The following is a 16,938-nucleotide window of genomic DNA, read 5'->3' on the forward strand; positions in this document are numbered from 1 at the left end:
CATGGCTGGTCGTCCGATCTAGCAGGTGTTGGGGTGAGGCCTAGCAACCTGAATGTTTTAAGGCTTTCAGGGAGGCTGAGAGTGTGCCTCAGAGGGCACAGGGAGAAACTCCACTTCTGAAGCTCACCTGTCTTCTTGGCCTTCCCTTGACCTCAGGGAGGAGAATCTTTTCTCCCTCTGCAGACTGAGCACAGTGGGGAAGAGCAGGGTTTAGATTCCACCATTGTTCTGCATCCTGCACAGACATTAGATAACTCACTTGCTTTTCTCCATGTGCACCTGTAAAGTGGAGGACACGGCATCTGCCCTACTGAGGTAAGAAGTCAATGTGGAGAGCCTCGTATGCTGTGAGCAGTCAAAAGCGTTGGCCATCATGGTTATCACCTAGACTCTCCCTGGCCTATGTGTTCTGTGCTCCGCGCATTGTCTCCCGTTGTCTGCACCCCCTTCCAGTCCAGGCCAGACTCTCAGGAGCTGTCATTCTGGAATGATGCCGATCCACCCCTATGACCATTGTCAGCTGGGCTTTTCAAGTGCTGCCCAGCAAGGTGTCTTTCAGGACAACGCTGCAGTGACCTCTGCCTTCACTTTTGGTTCACAGATGATGTGGTGACAGAGGAGCAGGGGAAATGCCCTTACCCTGTGGGGCGCCATCAGCCCAGCACTCCACAAGGAAGCGCTACAGGACACAGGACACCTGCGACCCGATACCACATCACAAAAGATGGCGAGAGAGATGTGATGGGGGAATCGGCTTCATTCCAGGATTTGCAGTTTGTGTGAGTTGTAGGAAATGGTATTGGGGGTGACCTTCCAAAGCCCTTAGCCCTTACAACAACAGTCTGGCAGATGTGTGGGCAAAAAAACGGTACAATGTATGAGGTTTGCCCTAAAATCCTTAAAGGACTAAAGAGATGCCTCTGAGGTTAAGGGTACTTGTTCCTTTGCAGGGAACCCTAGTTCAGTTCTAGAAGAGCAGCTCATGACCACCTGTGACTTCAGTTCCAGGGGATCCAATGCCCTCTTTTGGCTATTTGGGCACCAGACACACTTGTGGTGCACATGCAGGCATGTGCATAAAAATATACATACACATAAAATAGATCTTTAAACATACTTAATAAAAATAATGACAATTGTTAATTCCTTTGTGAAGACACAATGTACACCATGAGCCCCCTCCCCAGTTGTGATGTGTATGTAGGACCTAGATCTGCATGTATGTGTGCCCCTAAAAGCCATACATTGAAATCCTAGTCCCCCGGTAATAGAGGTGGGTCTATAAGAGATGATGTGGTTAAATCCTTATAGAAGAGCCTTCAGTGAGATCTTACCGCCATGGGACAGCTTGAGAAGGTGCCACCTCTAAACTAGAAGTTGAGTTCTCTGTAGACTTTCATCCTCCTGTTGCCTTGGCCTGGGATGTGCCAGCATTAAGAACTGTAGGCTATTAACTTCTGTTGCTCATAAGGTACCCAGTTTTAAGTCTGCTGTTATACCAGACCTAAGAGAGCAAGACACCAGACTTCCCTGGGATGCATTTACAAATATTCATTAAAATATAGGACCTTAATGCTACCCCATAGCCATGGAATATATAACTGCATGCAACCCCCAGCTCAATTACCAAATCTACTCTCTGTGTCTTTGCAGCTTCATGGGTCTACCTGTACCAATACCACTCTTTAGTCTGGCATTCTTTCATCATCTTTGCTAGTCAGAACCCTACTCCATAGGCATCTGTCACTGCTTCAACAATGGCCCCAGACATGGTGATCTAGAACCATCATACTCTTTATGCTTCATGGTCCTGTGGGTCAGGAGTCAGAGTTGGGCTCAACTAGGTGGTTCTCCTGTTCCATGAAGTTCTGATGGAGGTCTCTTACATTGCTTGGATGGCAGAGGGACTGAGGTGGACAGCTCCATTCATCTGTCCAGTAACATGATGGAGCTGTACTCCATTGAGGTGCCCTCATGTGGCACCTCAAGCCTGGTGGCTTTAGGCTCCCAGAAGGAGCATTGAAAGAGCGGGTACTCTAGAGGCCATGATTGTAAATCTTAACCTAAAAAGAGGCACAAATCAATTCCATTGTGTTCTATTGGTCTAAAAACCACAGGACTGATGGTCCAGTAAAAAGTCAGGGAGCTCCTTTATCAACAGCAGGATATCAAAGAGGCCACATCTCCTTTAACCTGCGATACCCACCAAGCTTCCAGACCCAGCTCAGATGCTGCCTCCTCAAGAGGCTCTCCCTCCCTTCCCCCTCAGGCTGGAGCATCCTTCCTTCTCTGTTCCCGCAAGCCTTCTGTGCCCCCTGATCCCTTCACGCTCTACTGTAGATTTCTCTGTGTGTCTTATTTCTCTTTTGTCCCTTGAAGCCTGAGTTCCCCCTGTGCCTCTCTTTAATCACTGTGCAGGGCCACACTATGACTAGCTGAAGAGTAAATGCCTGTTATCTAAGAGTGCACCAGTTCAAGACTATTCAGGTATTGGATAAATGAGATCACTTGGTATGACTCCACTTTCGGTTTTACCCACTTGATACTAGAAAAGGATATGGGATATGCAATCATATCTCACTGTATCCAGGACTGGAGGGGGTGGGGTAAGAGCCCTGCCACAGACCTGCCCTAGCAACTAGCTAAGCCAACCCTCCAGCTTGGTGTTAAACTTTCTGCTTAGTGACGGGACCTCAAAACCCCTTTCCTGTTGGTTAATTCCAGTTTCCACACTGGAATTTTGAATAACTTTTGCCATTTGAAATAGCTAACTGAAGCCAAAGGTGGGGAGAGAGAAAGTTCACTTTAGTCTAAAAAAATATCGGAGCACACAAAGTCCTTATTGTAGAAGGCTCACAGAAGGGTTCTGTGAATGGTACTCAAGAAGAGGTGCCCAGGACCCCACAAGCAGGCCTGGCCTTTTAATGTGTGTGTCCAGGACCCCACAGGCAGATAGCCTCCCTGGGTGTGTGTGTACCTGGGATCCAAGGGCAGATGTGATCTCTTAGTGTTCAAACCTAGAATTCACTAACCAATGTGGTCCCTTAGTGTTTGAGTCCAGGATCTACCAGCATTACAGCTAGTGTCTGTACCCAAGATCTCACTAGTGGACCAGACCCCTTAGTGAGTGTGAGTGAGAATCCAGGGCCAGGAGACCTGGAGACAGCCTGGAAGCTCCAGAGAAGTAGCTCTCTTCTGTGCGAGAGTCTTTGGTGAAATAAGAAAGCCTGACTGAAGCTAATTTCCAGTCTCTTCCACTTTAATTTTCAACATCTGAACCAGAGTTCTGAAAACAGATCGACATGGGTTTTCAGATGGGAGGCAGAGTTCTTCCCACCAGGAAGCCTCATCCTGTTTTCCCTGGATGCCTCCCTCCAAGAGATGGAGGACCACAGTGGAAAACTCACGTGGTTCTCCCAGTCAGACAGAGAGCATGGGGCTCTGCATAGTCTGTGCATACCTGTGGCTAACTCCATCACTTACAGGACATATGTCAGGGCTTCTTCTGCATCTCTGACTTGCCAACATTGCTACTTTTGTACTTTGAGGGCTTGTATTAAGTAAAATAAGGGTTAAAAAAAAAAGCTCTGAGATGTCACAATAGTCAATGTATCACCCAGACAGCTACCAAATGGCTGACAAGTGTGGGTAACATATATAATGTGGGTAAACTAGACAGAGACGACTCATATCCTGGTCTGGATGGGATAGGATGGCTCAAGAGTTAGTCAGATCCAGTCATTTGGCTTGATCTGTTTGGGAGGCAGCTGTGCGGTGGTGCCGGGCCCTGGGCTCATTGTATGAGTCGGCTGTTCGAATCCTGGGACTTATGCAGGGATGCTTGGCTCGGTCTGGGAGGCGGGGACTGGACCTGCCTGGACTGAGTCTATCAGGTCGATCCCGGTCCTCGGGGGAGACCTTCATCTGGAGGAAGTGGGAATGGGGGGTGGGCTGGAGGGAGGGGGAGGGGGCGAGAGGGGGAGAACAGGGGAATCTGTGGCTATTATGTGGAACTGAATGGTGTTGTAAAATAAAAAAAAAATAAAAATTAAAAAAAAAGAGTTAGTCAGATCGGTGTACAATTAATATGCATTGTTTCTTTCTGGAAGTTCTCAGGTGATATTTTTGAGTCCTAGTTGATGGTGAGTGACTAAAATGGGGAAGTGATAAACAACAGGATACTTCCATGAATTTGCTAATGCATTAGTATATTCACCACTACTCATGGAGGGTGGGCAATGGCAACATCACTTACATCAAGTGCATCCATAATCATCCAAGAACCCACAAGATGCCACGGCTGTCCCTGAATTCTAAAAGCTAATAGTTTGTTCAACATAATTTCCAGTTTAAACCCCAGGTAAGATAGAGCCCCCTTTATAGACAGGGACTCCTAGGGTCCAGGCTTGACTCTCACTCTGCAGTTTTCCCAGCATCTGAAGATGCTGACTTTCACCCTGTGTTTCTACCTTCTAGGGAAACCTTTATCAATCCAGTCAGCATTTTTGTGTGAACCACAGACTCAGACACAATGATGCCAGTGCTTGATTGGGTTCTGTTCTCAGGGGACTGACCTTCTACTGGGAATCAATACATAAACAAAACTTGTGATTACATTTTGCAAGTTGCTTGAAAGCCTTCCAAGAATGTGCATGCTAAGGACTCCAAAAGGCAAGATTAGTATTGTTTTAAGCAAGAGTACCAAAGATTTATAAAACCTTTAGATGGCTTATGAAGTATCTTGGAGAGACTTCATTACTTGTAACATGGTCTGGACTGAGACTGAAACATGTTTATCCATCTCAGACGCTGCCAAGCATCTCACCCAGGATATTAACACAGGAATGCTCTCTCCTGTTGGTGGTTACAATGCCATTCAGTCCAGAATGGCATATGACTTCTAAATCATTCTAAATGGCTTGGCAACTGCCTTTAGTAGATTTAGTCCTTGTTCTGTTTCTGTACCCTGTGTATGCTGAGGGCTGAGGGAAGCAGTCATTTTTCATGTCACATGTGTGGGAGTTGCCTCCTAGGGATACACACACTGAACTACTTAAGTCACAATTTACTATCTAGCTAGTGTCTTGCCTCCTTGGAGAGTTGCCTGGGGAGGGAGGAAGGGGTGGGTATCCCCAGTTGCTGGGGATGCTCCAACCCCAGAGGCTGAGGAGTGTGTTACAGCGGTGGCTGCGGAGGTTCTTTCTATCATCTTATCTCTATCTGAAGGAGCAGAGGAGACCCTGCAACAAGGGAAGAATGACAGCCACACGCTGACCGTACACAGTCGTACAGCTGTCTCTCTTCCTTCTTGAAGGATGAAGCCTGAGCACCAGTCGCTAAGCCAGTCTGGGAAACACAAGTCCTTGCAGGGGCTCTATAGAGTCCCCCTGTTCGTGCAAGAGATACCCACATACAGATTTACTTTCTCCACTGTGAGAAGCTTGAAAGCGCTATCTACTCACATCTACATTTTCCAGTTACATTACTGAGGTGCAACTGCAGTGTGACCAACTGCACCTTCTTCAATGATGTGACTCAATGCATGTTGGCAGCTGCAATCCCCACAATTGCAGACAGATGCTTCCATCACCCCTAAAGGGTCCCCAGTTCCCTTTGTAGTTCCCCCAACTTCTGCTTTATACCAGTATAATTTATGTCCTCTGGAACTCCATCAAACAGAACCACAGTGTGTCCTCTTTTGTATTTAATATCTTTGCATATAATGTTCTTAAATTTTTCCATGCTGTATCAGTCATGCCTTCTTCTTAAATGGGTTTTATTGGTGACAGCACCATATGGACAAGCACAATTTGTCTATCTAGTCACCAGTTAATGCCTGTATTTTGGTTTTAATGAATAAAGCAGCTGTGAATATGTGTATCCGTGGCTTTGGGTGGAGACATTTCTTCAGTGAATCCCTAAGACGGTGGCAACAGGATCACATGGCAGTTTTTTTGTTTATCTACATTTTAAACCTCTTTAATGATAATGAAGTTGTGGGTGGTATCTATCCATTCATAAATGTGTATTAATAGTTACCAGGAGAGACACAGGGGGCAGGCAAACCAGTGAATCCCTGACTTCCCGAGCCTGGCGGCTTAGCGCTTCACAAACAAGAATGTTCAAACACAGAAGGAAAGAGGCTACGCAGAAACCCCCATAAAACACATCTGTCCAGGCCCTTAGAGCAGGGTCCACCCTCCCCGCTCAGTGCAGGGTCCACCCTCCCCCACTCAGTGCAGGGTCCACCCTCCCCACTCAGTGCAGGGCCCACCCTCCCCACTCAGTGCAGGGCCCACCCTCCCTCTACAGCACGCACATGCTCTCAGGGTTGTTAGGGCATTTGCAGCTGGGGACACAGCTGCCTCAGAGGCAGGCAAGGCTTCTTTTTGGACGCGGTGCTTTTCCTTCACCCTCATTGGAGCTAAGATACCAAAGGAGCATAAAGTCAGCTCTCCCTTATTTCCAGCCCCAGCTCCAGGAACACGGTGTGTCTACAAAACTCTAAGCCCCCGGCATTGGGGTGGACTCTGCCCGATCCTCTGCCTTTTTCTAGCCCTGAGTCACCATGGCTTGTGTCGCACACAGTCGCAATCAGGTCCTATCCTTATGATACACTTGCACCATTTCTCTCAACTCTCGGCTGCCCTCGGGGCAACTTTGACCCAGAGTAGGACCGGCACAGTAACCCAGCCCATTGCCTGTTTCTGTAAGTAGATTTATTGGAGTGTCCAGGCTCGTGAATTTGATTATTGCCATCTGTACACCTGTGGCTGTTTTCAGTTCTATCAGTTCTGATGAGTATCAGGACAGAGGCTATTTGGCTCTGAAAGCTAAAATACTGTCTGGTCATTACAGAAAATGTCTGCCGTCCCTGAGAACAGGTTGCGGTAGAAATGACACGCTGAGACCTCCCAGCCCAGGCCCTGAGCACCAATGGCCCACTCCCTCCTTAGGAAACGACCATGTGAAAAGTCCCACTGGCCTTCCGGAGGGCGCCACACAGTGAAAGAGGTCTCATGGGTGCTTCTGCCCCAGCTAAGCCCCAGCTTAGCCCAGCTAAGGACATTACTGGGCTGAGTCCAGCCAGAAAATCTTCCAGCCCAATGCAGGGAAGTTGTGGAAAATGATGAGCTGTCATTGTTTATGCAGCTCTTCAGGGTGGTTTGTTATGCAGCCAGAGGTAGCCTGAACTGCACTCTTTTCTGGTCCGAGTGCCCTAGGCTCAGGGCACCTGTGGAGCATCTGTGAGGCAGAGTCCTAGGAAGAAGGCACACAGGATGAGTGCGGGTGGGGAGAGGTAATTAACCAGAAGGAAGAAAAAGCAACAGGGAATATAGCAGTCTGGTTTTCGTTACTGTCATAAATTACCTGAAGCAGGATAACTTTGTAAGTCCAAACAAGCACAGGCTGTGCTGAGGTTAACTGTCACCACCTGGCAGGTGGCAATGGATGTGAGCATGTGTAGGAGAGAGTGGCCACGTTGCCAAACAGGAAGCCAAGGAAGCAGGATCCTGCAATCCTTCCAAGGACACACTCCAATCACTGTGAAGACCACCCCCAGGTCTTACATCTTAAGGACTCCGCACCACGTCCCACCAACATCAGAAGATGGGATCAAGGAATGAAGGGCCTGAGCCTGCTTGAGTTGTGTGGCGGGAATGGACAGAGCAGGAGTGTCCATCCAGGCAAATCTCTATGGCAACTTGTAGAGGTCTATGGGTATTGTTGGTAGAATTTTCTTCACATTTATTGTTTGGGGAGAGCAGGGAGGGTGCAGTCCATGATATGTGTGAAGGTCAGGGGACAACTTGCAGAGGTTGCTTCTTAACTTCCACTATAGGGTTCTGGGGAGTCATCCTTAGGTCATCCGGCTTTATCCATAGCTTCAAACTCACAAAGTACCCGAGGATGACCTTAAACGTCTGAACCTCCTGCCGCTGTCTTCTGACTTACAGGATTACAGGTTGTACCATCCCTCTTGTTTCAAATAGTGCTGGGAATAGAACTCAGGGGCCTTATGCATGCCAGACACATACTCTTAACAACTGGTCTACATCTGAATCTCACGGTAGTAGTAGTTTTCATGTGTGAAGCTATACAGCTCATGATAATGGACTCTAGCTTCCTGATTATGGTAAATTGTCATGTATATTTATATTTTTGTGTGTGTGTGTACATATTTGTATGTGTGATTGTGGGTACATGTGAGGGGGTCAGAACACAACCTTGGGGGTCAGACTTGCCTTCCACCGAGTTATCATCTAGTCTTCATAGACTCTTGGTATGGTTTTATTTTTGTGATAATGAGAAATTCAATGCAATGTTATGAGAACTTCAATCAAGAATTCCAATAAAATTCCAAGGACCACAGAGCATTCAAACCACAAACACATTCCCTACTCCTGCTCATGTTTGGTCCATGTTCACAGCTCCAGATTTGCTTGGAAAGTCTTGTACTGATGGCCCCATATCAGAGCTTTGGCCGGGCTAAGCACTGTGGTCCCTTGGCATGGTGACTCCAGACCATTATCCTTCTGTGGCAGTACATCCTTATCCTAGGGTTTAACCATCTGTTCCCATTTCTACCCTGAATGCTGCATCTGTAGAGGTCACCATTGCTTTTGTGTTCTCAATAGCCCGAGAGCATTTTTTTCCATTTAATTCTGTAAGAATTTGTAAGGTATGTAGATGCTCAGGACATTGCTAGGGAACTTAAGATAAATGAGTCATCTGTCCTGCCCTGAGCAAATGTGCATTCTAGATTTTAGATGCATTTTATCATGTCTCTACTTTGGGAGACTATGGGAAAACATGCTACAAAGCCATAAAAATTCTAATTTTTTTCCAGAGTAGGGGAAGCATAGGGGGGTGATAGTTGAATCTGAACACCTTAGCTGGTGGTGTTGATCTGATGCTGTGTGGAACTTTGGGGATGTCAGACATATCTGGTGGGTGCAGGCTAAGAGGCAAGTGTTTAGGTGATATCTGAGCCTTGGTTTTGGTCCCTTCCCTTTGATTTATGATTTTTTGAGAAGTAAGAAGCCATGTCACAAGCTGAGCTCATGCCCAGAGATGCCAGCCATGCTTTCTATGCCAGGGTGAGCTGATGTGCCCCCAAATGATGAGCCCAAACAAATCCTTCCTCCCTTACATTTTCTGTCACAGTGATGAGAAGAGTAAATACCACAGGGGACTAGAATACTGATTGCTATTTTCTATGTTTCAACGGTTGCTATGATTTGGATGTGTTCCCCCCCCTCAAGTCACTATATTAAAGGCTTGGCCATTAACCCATGGTCCTACTGGGAGAAGTCAGAACCTGGTAGAGATGGGGCTTTGTGGGGAAGGGAGGTCATGAGAGACATGCCCATGAAAGGGATAATGGACACAGCCCCTCTGTCTCACTTTGATCCTTGATCTTTATGAGGAGAACAGCTTCCTCTGTCATGTGCTCCCATGATGCTGCATCTTGTCCAATGCATAGATGATCTAAGATCAAGCAACCAGGACAATCTTCCCCATAGTTGTTTATTTGTGATCTTTAGTCACACTCACAGAAAGGTGACTAACACAGCCATCAATGAAACCATTAACTGATGACCATATGTGAATGATAATAGATCAGAGAGCATAGGAAGTTTGTGACCCACTTGAATTATATTAATAGTGCAGAGGGAGGCAGATCTGATGTTCCACATATAGTGGCTAGATTTTCTTTCTGGCCTGCCTCAATGTGGCCAAAGTGGAGCAAGGGAAAGTTGCCCCCCCCCAGCACCACATGGAGAGAGCAGCTACAGCATGGTAAGAATGACATCATGGTGGAGATGAAGATGGTGGGGTTGGAGATCTGGGTGGGTTCTGATGACTTTGCTGTGGCCAACCGTGCTTCTAATTCATCAATGCCCTTGCTTAAGTTAGCACAAGAGGACTGTGTCACTTTCCCAAAGTAGTCTACCAAAACTTCCACAGGAACCGGCCACTCACGGTCAACACCTAGACTACAATGACACAAGATTAATGGAGGTCATCCCACAGAAGACTCTCTGTTCTGCTCCACATTTTTGTGCTTGGGCCAAAACCACTTTGCATTTCCTGTCGTACACCCACAGGCACTGGCATCTGGGAGGGTTCAGATATTTTGAATAGTGTTCGGACAGCAATGCTGGAATCTGGCTGGGGGAAAAAAAACAGAGCATCCATTTCCATTAATACGGAGCAACAAGGCTCTCATTGAATGGCAAGGGTCTTCATACAGTTTTAACATTAATGCGCTCTGCACCTAACAAGGCGACCTCTTTTTTTGTATTATTCTCACTCCCCCCCCCACCCCCGCCCCAAAACCCAGATCTGTATAGTTGAGGTCATGGTCTGATGTGAATATAATCAGCAGCTCTGTCTCTTTTGAGGTCAAAATCGAAGTAGCTCATGCAGATAGCCTCCAGCATCTTAGATTCCTGTTATATGGAGCAAGTCATATTTTGCACATCACAGTAAAAAAGGCTGTAAGTGTGCAGAGATGGTGAGAATAAAAGACAATTCCAGATGAGGATAAATGCTTTCTCAAGTCCTCCAGCAGCTCCCTGAGTCCACTCTTGCCTCTGGTATGGGGGTGGGGAGAACTAAGATGAAAACCTCCAGGGTAATTTCATAGAAAAATACAGCTTGCTGTATGTAAGAGAATTGGCTTTAGTTCTACAGAAGACCACCGTTTATGTGGGCCAAGTGTTTAGCTGGCTCAAGATGGATTGATGAAAAGGGCTCTGGCTAAATCACACTGATGGATCTGAGTGAGGCCAATCATTCAGATAAAGCATTGTTGCAAATATTTCTTTTGTGGATAAACTTCTGCTTTGTCACCAAAATTCCCAATGATGGCAAAAATGCCTAAATCCTACACTAGAAGGCATTAGTCATCCATTCCCTGTCACTACATCTCTAACTATTATGGCCACTTAGACAAAGCCTTCTGATTTCCCATCCTTCCCAAGACATTATGCATGCAAATAACTGGGAGACTTCAGTTATGGAAGCTCTGCAGTCTGCACTGCACAGAGAAACTCCCTGCCTGGAGAAATGGTGCCTCCCAATTTACCCCTTCACTGAGGTAAACCACCTCATGTCCAACAAGAGGGCCAAGTTTTTAGAACACTGAAAATATTAACCCACTTCTAGGACAACCATTTTGAGCATTCAGACACACTGTTAGAATCCCCACGTTCCTCCCAGGAGCTCACCCAGGAGCTTGGCTGGTTAGTGAAATCAACACTTAAGATGGGGGTGGGGGGCGGCATAGATGAAGCAGGACTAGAGAAGCTCCAAGAAACAACAGTCTTCACAGTGACTCCCAGGTCCTCACTAACTAGGATCCTCTTGTACACTGACCCTTCCTCTTCAACTAACCACACCCCCAGAGGTATACTGGAACCCACTCTCTATCATCACCCTGTGAAGTCTGTCCAAATTTCTTGGGTGATATTTCAGCTGGTAACAAGAACAGAGAGCTTAGCTTCGGTGTGGAGGATGGAAGAAGGGCTAAAGAAAAGAACATTGCTTAGGCCCAGTCAGAGGCCTGGGCTTCTCCAGAACAGAAGGAGTTCAAAGCTGCTTCCCAGAGAGTCAAGAAGCAAGGCTGTCTCAGGAAGAAGAGTGTGGCCCAGTAGATGGCAAATGTGCTGACTCATCTCTTTTCTCCATGACCGGCTCAGTTGAGATGGAGATGGAGTCCAGAAACACACAGAGAGAAGTCGAGGAATGAATATTTTTCAGCCACACCCAAACATGGGGAGATTTCAGGTGGAGAAAGAGCAGCAAAAGCTGGCAATAATGCAAAAAAGGTGAGTCCCCACCCCCCAAAGAAATGACTGTGGAAAGAATTAAATACGCAAATAAAAAATAATATAAAAGACCAAAGCAGAAGCTAAAGGGACCAACAATGTGGGACAAAGCCTACGAATCAGAATGTAATCAACAGGTGCCTAGACGCATGTCATCCTATTCTCATCGACAGTAGGAACTGAAACTGGACAGAGCTTGGTGAGGACAGAGGGCAGGCTACAGCACACAGTGAAATTTCATTTTACACACAGGTACCAAACAAAAATCAATACAGAGGTGAGGCAGGCATGCCCCCAAGAAAGCTTAGCAATCGGAGACTGTGTTTGGCTTGAGCTACACATATGTCCCTTCTTAACACCGGGGACCCCATCTGCTGCGAGCTGCGTGCACATCTCACTCCAAAGAAAATAAGCACTGCTCCTCCCTCGAACCCTTAGTAACTCCCCTTTCGTGGTTAGTTTCCATTCAGATGGAACTAGAGGCAGGGGCCAAAAATAACTGGAAAACTGGACACAGTAAGCCAGTCAATTATTTCCAGACACGGCAATAGCCAGCAGCCGATGAGAAAGGTTAAGTGAGGGAGGCCTGCAGTCACTCTGATTTTCTGTTGGGAGGCGTTTTCCGAAGTTGGAGTGGGGAGATGCCCCAGAGAGGATGGCCACCTCACTGACAGGAGGACAAACACTCTGAGGAGAGAGCTTCAGATGGAAAAGGCTGAAAGGACTCTACACGGGGGACAGGTCCTCTTGAGTCTCACAGACTGTGAAGTGTACATGTAACGTGAGCATCCATGGGCTGTGCAGGGAGATGATGGAGTAGTAGCTGAGAGCTACATCCTGATCCTAAGGCAGAGAGAGAGAGAGAGAGAGAGAGAGAGAGAGAGAGAGAGAGAGAGAGAGAGAGAGAGAGAGAGAGAGACTATCTGGTGTGGGCTTTTGAAACCTCAAAGCCCACCCCTCCCCACAGTGACACACTTTCTACAGCGAGGCCACACCTCCTAATCTTTACAATCCTTTCAAATAGTGCCACTCTCCGGTGGGTAAACATTCAAATAGATGAGCCTAAGGGGAACATTCTCATTGCACTCCCCAGCTCCATCCGTAAAGATGAGGATTGGCTTTAATTCACATGGCAGGGTTTTCGAGTCTTGATGCAAAGTGATGCTGAGATTTGCGTGTTGGGCTTATATAATAAACATAGGTAATATGTTTGAAAGCCCATGCTAGATCACACAACAGGATATAAATATTAGTTATTGTTACTTTGGCACGTGCAAAGCAGATATGCCAGCCATTTGTTTGACTAAATGAAAATTCATCTGAGTTCACAGGCATAATTCACATCAATATTAGTGAGGAAGAGCAAATAGTGGAAACAGAAAAATAATCAAGGGAGGAAAGGGGGCCAGAGGACCCAGGAATCTTCTGTGTGCCCTATCACAGTATAAGGTACTGGAAAGTGTATTCTCTAATTGACTTTCTACGGTGAATATGGAAATTAGACATATCTGTCCACCAAGGAAGGACCTGAGGCTCTGAGCCCCACAGTAGGGGCACGCATAAAATTAATCAGGACTTCGTTTCCTAGCCTGTTCCCCTACTGTGGCATACAGAATCGTGCTTTTAAACAATTTAGTCTGGACTTTAAATTCTATTTGAACCTAGTCTGAATTGCACTAACCCTTTTTGGCACCTGCCTGAAACCTAAAAAGGACATTATGCCAGGAAATGAGAGTGGAGATGGGGAGATTAATAATTTATTACCAGGCATGTATCACCATCCATAGCAGTAGTCACTCCATTCCAATGTCTGTGAAGTCCCGGGAGGTTCTCTACCCTCAGGCAGCCGCGGTCTTCAGAAAGGTCAAGCTGAGATTGCTCTCCTAGGAGGAAAATGTCAGGCTGCTCCTATCTCTGCAGTAGATCGTCCTTGCCAAGTTCACTCAAACACCGTGCAGGCTGGGGAGCCGAAGTACGCCTCTGGAGCAGTCTCAAATGTCTCTAATTGCTTGAGCAGCAGCCTGGCTGGAGCTCTATTTATTCTTGAAGACTCATTTGATGCCGAATGGTATAAAGTTTACCCAGAAGTTCTGGGAAATTGGTGAAACTTGTAGAGCACAAATTGCAGAGAGTAACTGACTGGAAACCCCAGGTCCTCGGGGTAAAGAGAGGCCTCACAGTGAAGTGCTGGTTCAGTTTAAAATCTTCTCTATTGGCTTCCCCAGATCAACAGCATCGTCCCTGTCTTTTGTCACCCGTTTCTGCTCCATCTGACTTTGGTACAGTATGATTTGTCCCAAGTGTCCTCTGAGCTCACACCTCTGCTTTACATGTCCATACTCTTCAAAGTCACTCGTAATATGTTGACCTATTTTTTAACTTTGAGTTAGACATGACCTTTCCTTAAGCACTAAATGCCATTAATAGATTTAGTTAATCACTCTGGTAGTTTAAGGACTGTAACATTGAAATCCCTCAGAATCAATTCCATGAGTAACTAATTAAATTCTCTTAAAATTTTAAGCTATTACTATTTTTATAAAGTTTTTAGAAATTGTAAATACAGTCAAAAATGACAAAATACACATTTTTAAATTAATTAAGTTAGTTCTTTGACAGTTTCGTACATGTCGTGTATACAGTGCCATCGGGCAGAACCACATGCCAGTGGGGAACATGGGCTTCACTGTTTGCAAATGTCTGCCACTGTATGGGTCTTGCCCTCAACAGACAGGATATGCCTCTAGCCATGGCATTTCTTCCTGCCCCCTCCTTTTATAACATATCTTATTAAGCCACTCTCATGTCCACAGGGCAACTTATTCCCAGTGTCTGTCCAAGGAAATCTGTTGGACATCAAGATTGATTCCAGAGGTTGTGTACCCTGAGTTCACATCTGCTCAATGTTTACTGATTCAAACATTTACATTTTGAAGCTTACGATTTGAGTGCTGCAGCAGCAGCAGCAGCTACTGTTTTGTTTTTTGAGACAAGGTCTTCCAGTGTAGCTCAGACTAGCCTCAAATCCCCTCTGTAGTCGCAGGCTGATCTGGAACTCACAGTAAGCTTCCTGCCAAGCACTGGTATTACAGACATGTGGCACCGTACCCAGCTAGTGTATTTTTAAGTCTATTTGAGCATGGCGCTATAATTTATAATTTATTATAGACGTGATAATATTTTATTTATTTAGTCTTTGAAAATTTCATACATACATACAATTCATTTTGATCATTTGCACCCCCATGGCCCTGCTGCAACTTCCTTCAGAAACTCCCATGATACCTCCCTCCCAACAGCAGTGGATGGAAGGGTGTGAGAAAATGAGGGGCCAGGGGAAGGCTTGATCAGCATGCAGTGTGCATGAAGATGATACTTGGAGACCTACGATTTTGCACTCCAAGATACAGTAGGAGGAGATAGTGAGGCATATGCTATGAAAGAACAGGAAGCTGATGCTGGAAACTACAGGTTTGAGCAAGGAGGAAATGGCAGTGGGTAAAAGGCAGAGTAGAGAATAAACTAACTAAAACTAAGGGTGTATGAAGAAGCCTTATGAAACCCCACAAATCTGTAAACTACTTTAAGTATTTTTTTTTTTAAGGAATTTGAACTCATTGGCTTTTCTAGTTCAGTGTTCCAAAGTCCTTCCACAATCCTCCCCCAAAACACCTGGTCAGGTCTGTCACTACCATAGTCCCCTCTCTGATATGAATTTCTGTATCAACTAAGTTTCTATTGTTGTGATAAAACACCATAGCCAAAAGCAACTCGAGGAAGAAAGAATAAATGAAATTACTGAGAAAAACCACATCAATGAGCAATACTCCTCCAAAAGACAGAGGTTATTAAATGAAAATCTCACTGCTGGGCACAGGTTACCTCTCTACTAGGGACTGGTCAGGAAGGCCCCAGAGGCCTCCAAACAACATGGGCTATTGTCATTGCCCTTGGTTGCCCACTATAACTAGATGGTAAGAACTTGTTGCTGAAGACACCATATACTGTGGATGTAGGAGAAGTCAGTCTTGAAGTGACCAGAAAACTTGGTGATGGAAAGGCTATGGAGGTTGTTATGGGAGAAAAGAAACCAATGGTTTACACCAATGCTGGACCTGCATGTTATATAATAATGACCTGCAAGGCCACAGGGGTAATAGTGGTAAGACTGTTTATGGGCATAACCAATCATTCTCTTGATTGGATTTGAGGCTTGCTTCACAGGAGAGAATTTATTACATATTTTATGAAGGACTAGAAGAGAGGAATTCAAAGATTCCCAACACAGAGAAATGATTGTCTCTTTAGGAGCTAGAAATGCGAATTGTTCCAATTTTACCACTGCATATCACACAAATGGTCATGTGGTACCCATAAACATGTGTAGTTAGTAGGGGTCAAAATTTAAATACAAAAAAAATGTCTCAGCTTGTGGAAGACCATGAGTGCCATCCTTCCTTCATTCAGTCTGAGATCAGATAAGGATCCACACATGATTCAGTCACCAAGATCAAAATGTCTTCCTCTTTACACATGAAAGCCATCATGGAGGAAGTCAGATATGCCAATCCATTGGATTGCTAGCAAGGAATGCCTGGTTGAGCTAGCCCACCCTGTGACTGCAACCCTGGAAATCAAGGATCTTCCTTATGTGGGTCTGGGTAAATACACGCCCCCACACCCCTTCTTAGGAGAATGCTTAAGGCACAGGGGCTCCGGGAACATTGAGAAGACGGTCCCCATTGTGTGCTTACAGAGGGAACAGTCTTGTAAATACTTGTTATGGCTTGGATGTGTAATCCCCCCCACCCCAGGCTCATGAGTTTGAACATTAGGTCCCCAGGTGGCAGGGCTATTGTGGGAGATTGTGGAACCTCTTAGACATGGGGCTTGGTAGGCAGATGCGGGGACTTAAAATGGGCTTTAGGGGTTACAGGCTGGCCCTGCTTCTAATTTTGCTCTCTGCTTTCTGGTTGCCAGTGTGATATGACCAACTCTCTCACACCCCTCCTGCCATGGACAGCAGCTGGTCCACCCACGTGCCTTCCTTTCCCTGTGGCAGCACTATGAACTGTGAACCCAAATAACCTCCCCTCCTCTT

The 16,938-nt window shown here is 45.9% G+C and overlaps 1 pseudogene; it reads left to right on the top strand.

Annotated features, from left to right (window-relative positions):
- LOC143269873 (large ribosomal subunit protein eL19-like) overlaps positions 1–16,938 on the top strand; it is a 69,437-nt pseudogene that overhangs the window by 1,094 nt on the left and 51,405 nt on the right.

The sequence above is a fragment of the Peromyscus maniculatus genome, chromosome 21, assembly GCF_049852395.1.
Source record: "Peromyscus maniculatus bairdii isolate BWxNUB_F1_BW_parent chromosome 21, HU_Pman_BW_mat_3.1, whole genome shotgun sequence".
Taxonomy (NCBI): Eukaryota; Metazoa; Chordata; class Mammalia; order Rodentia; family Cricetidae; genus Peromyscus; species Peromyscus maniculatus.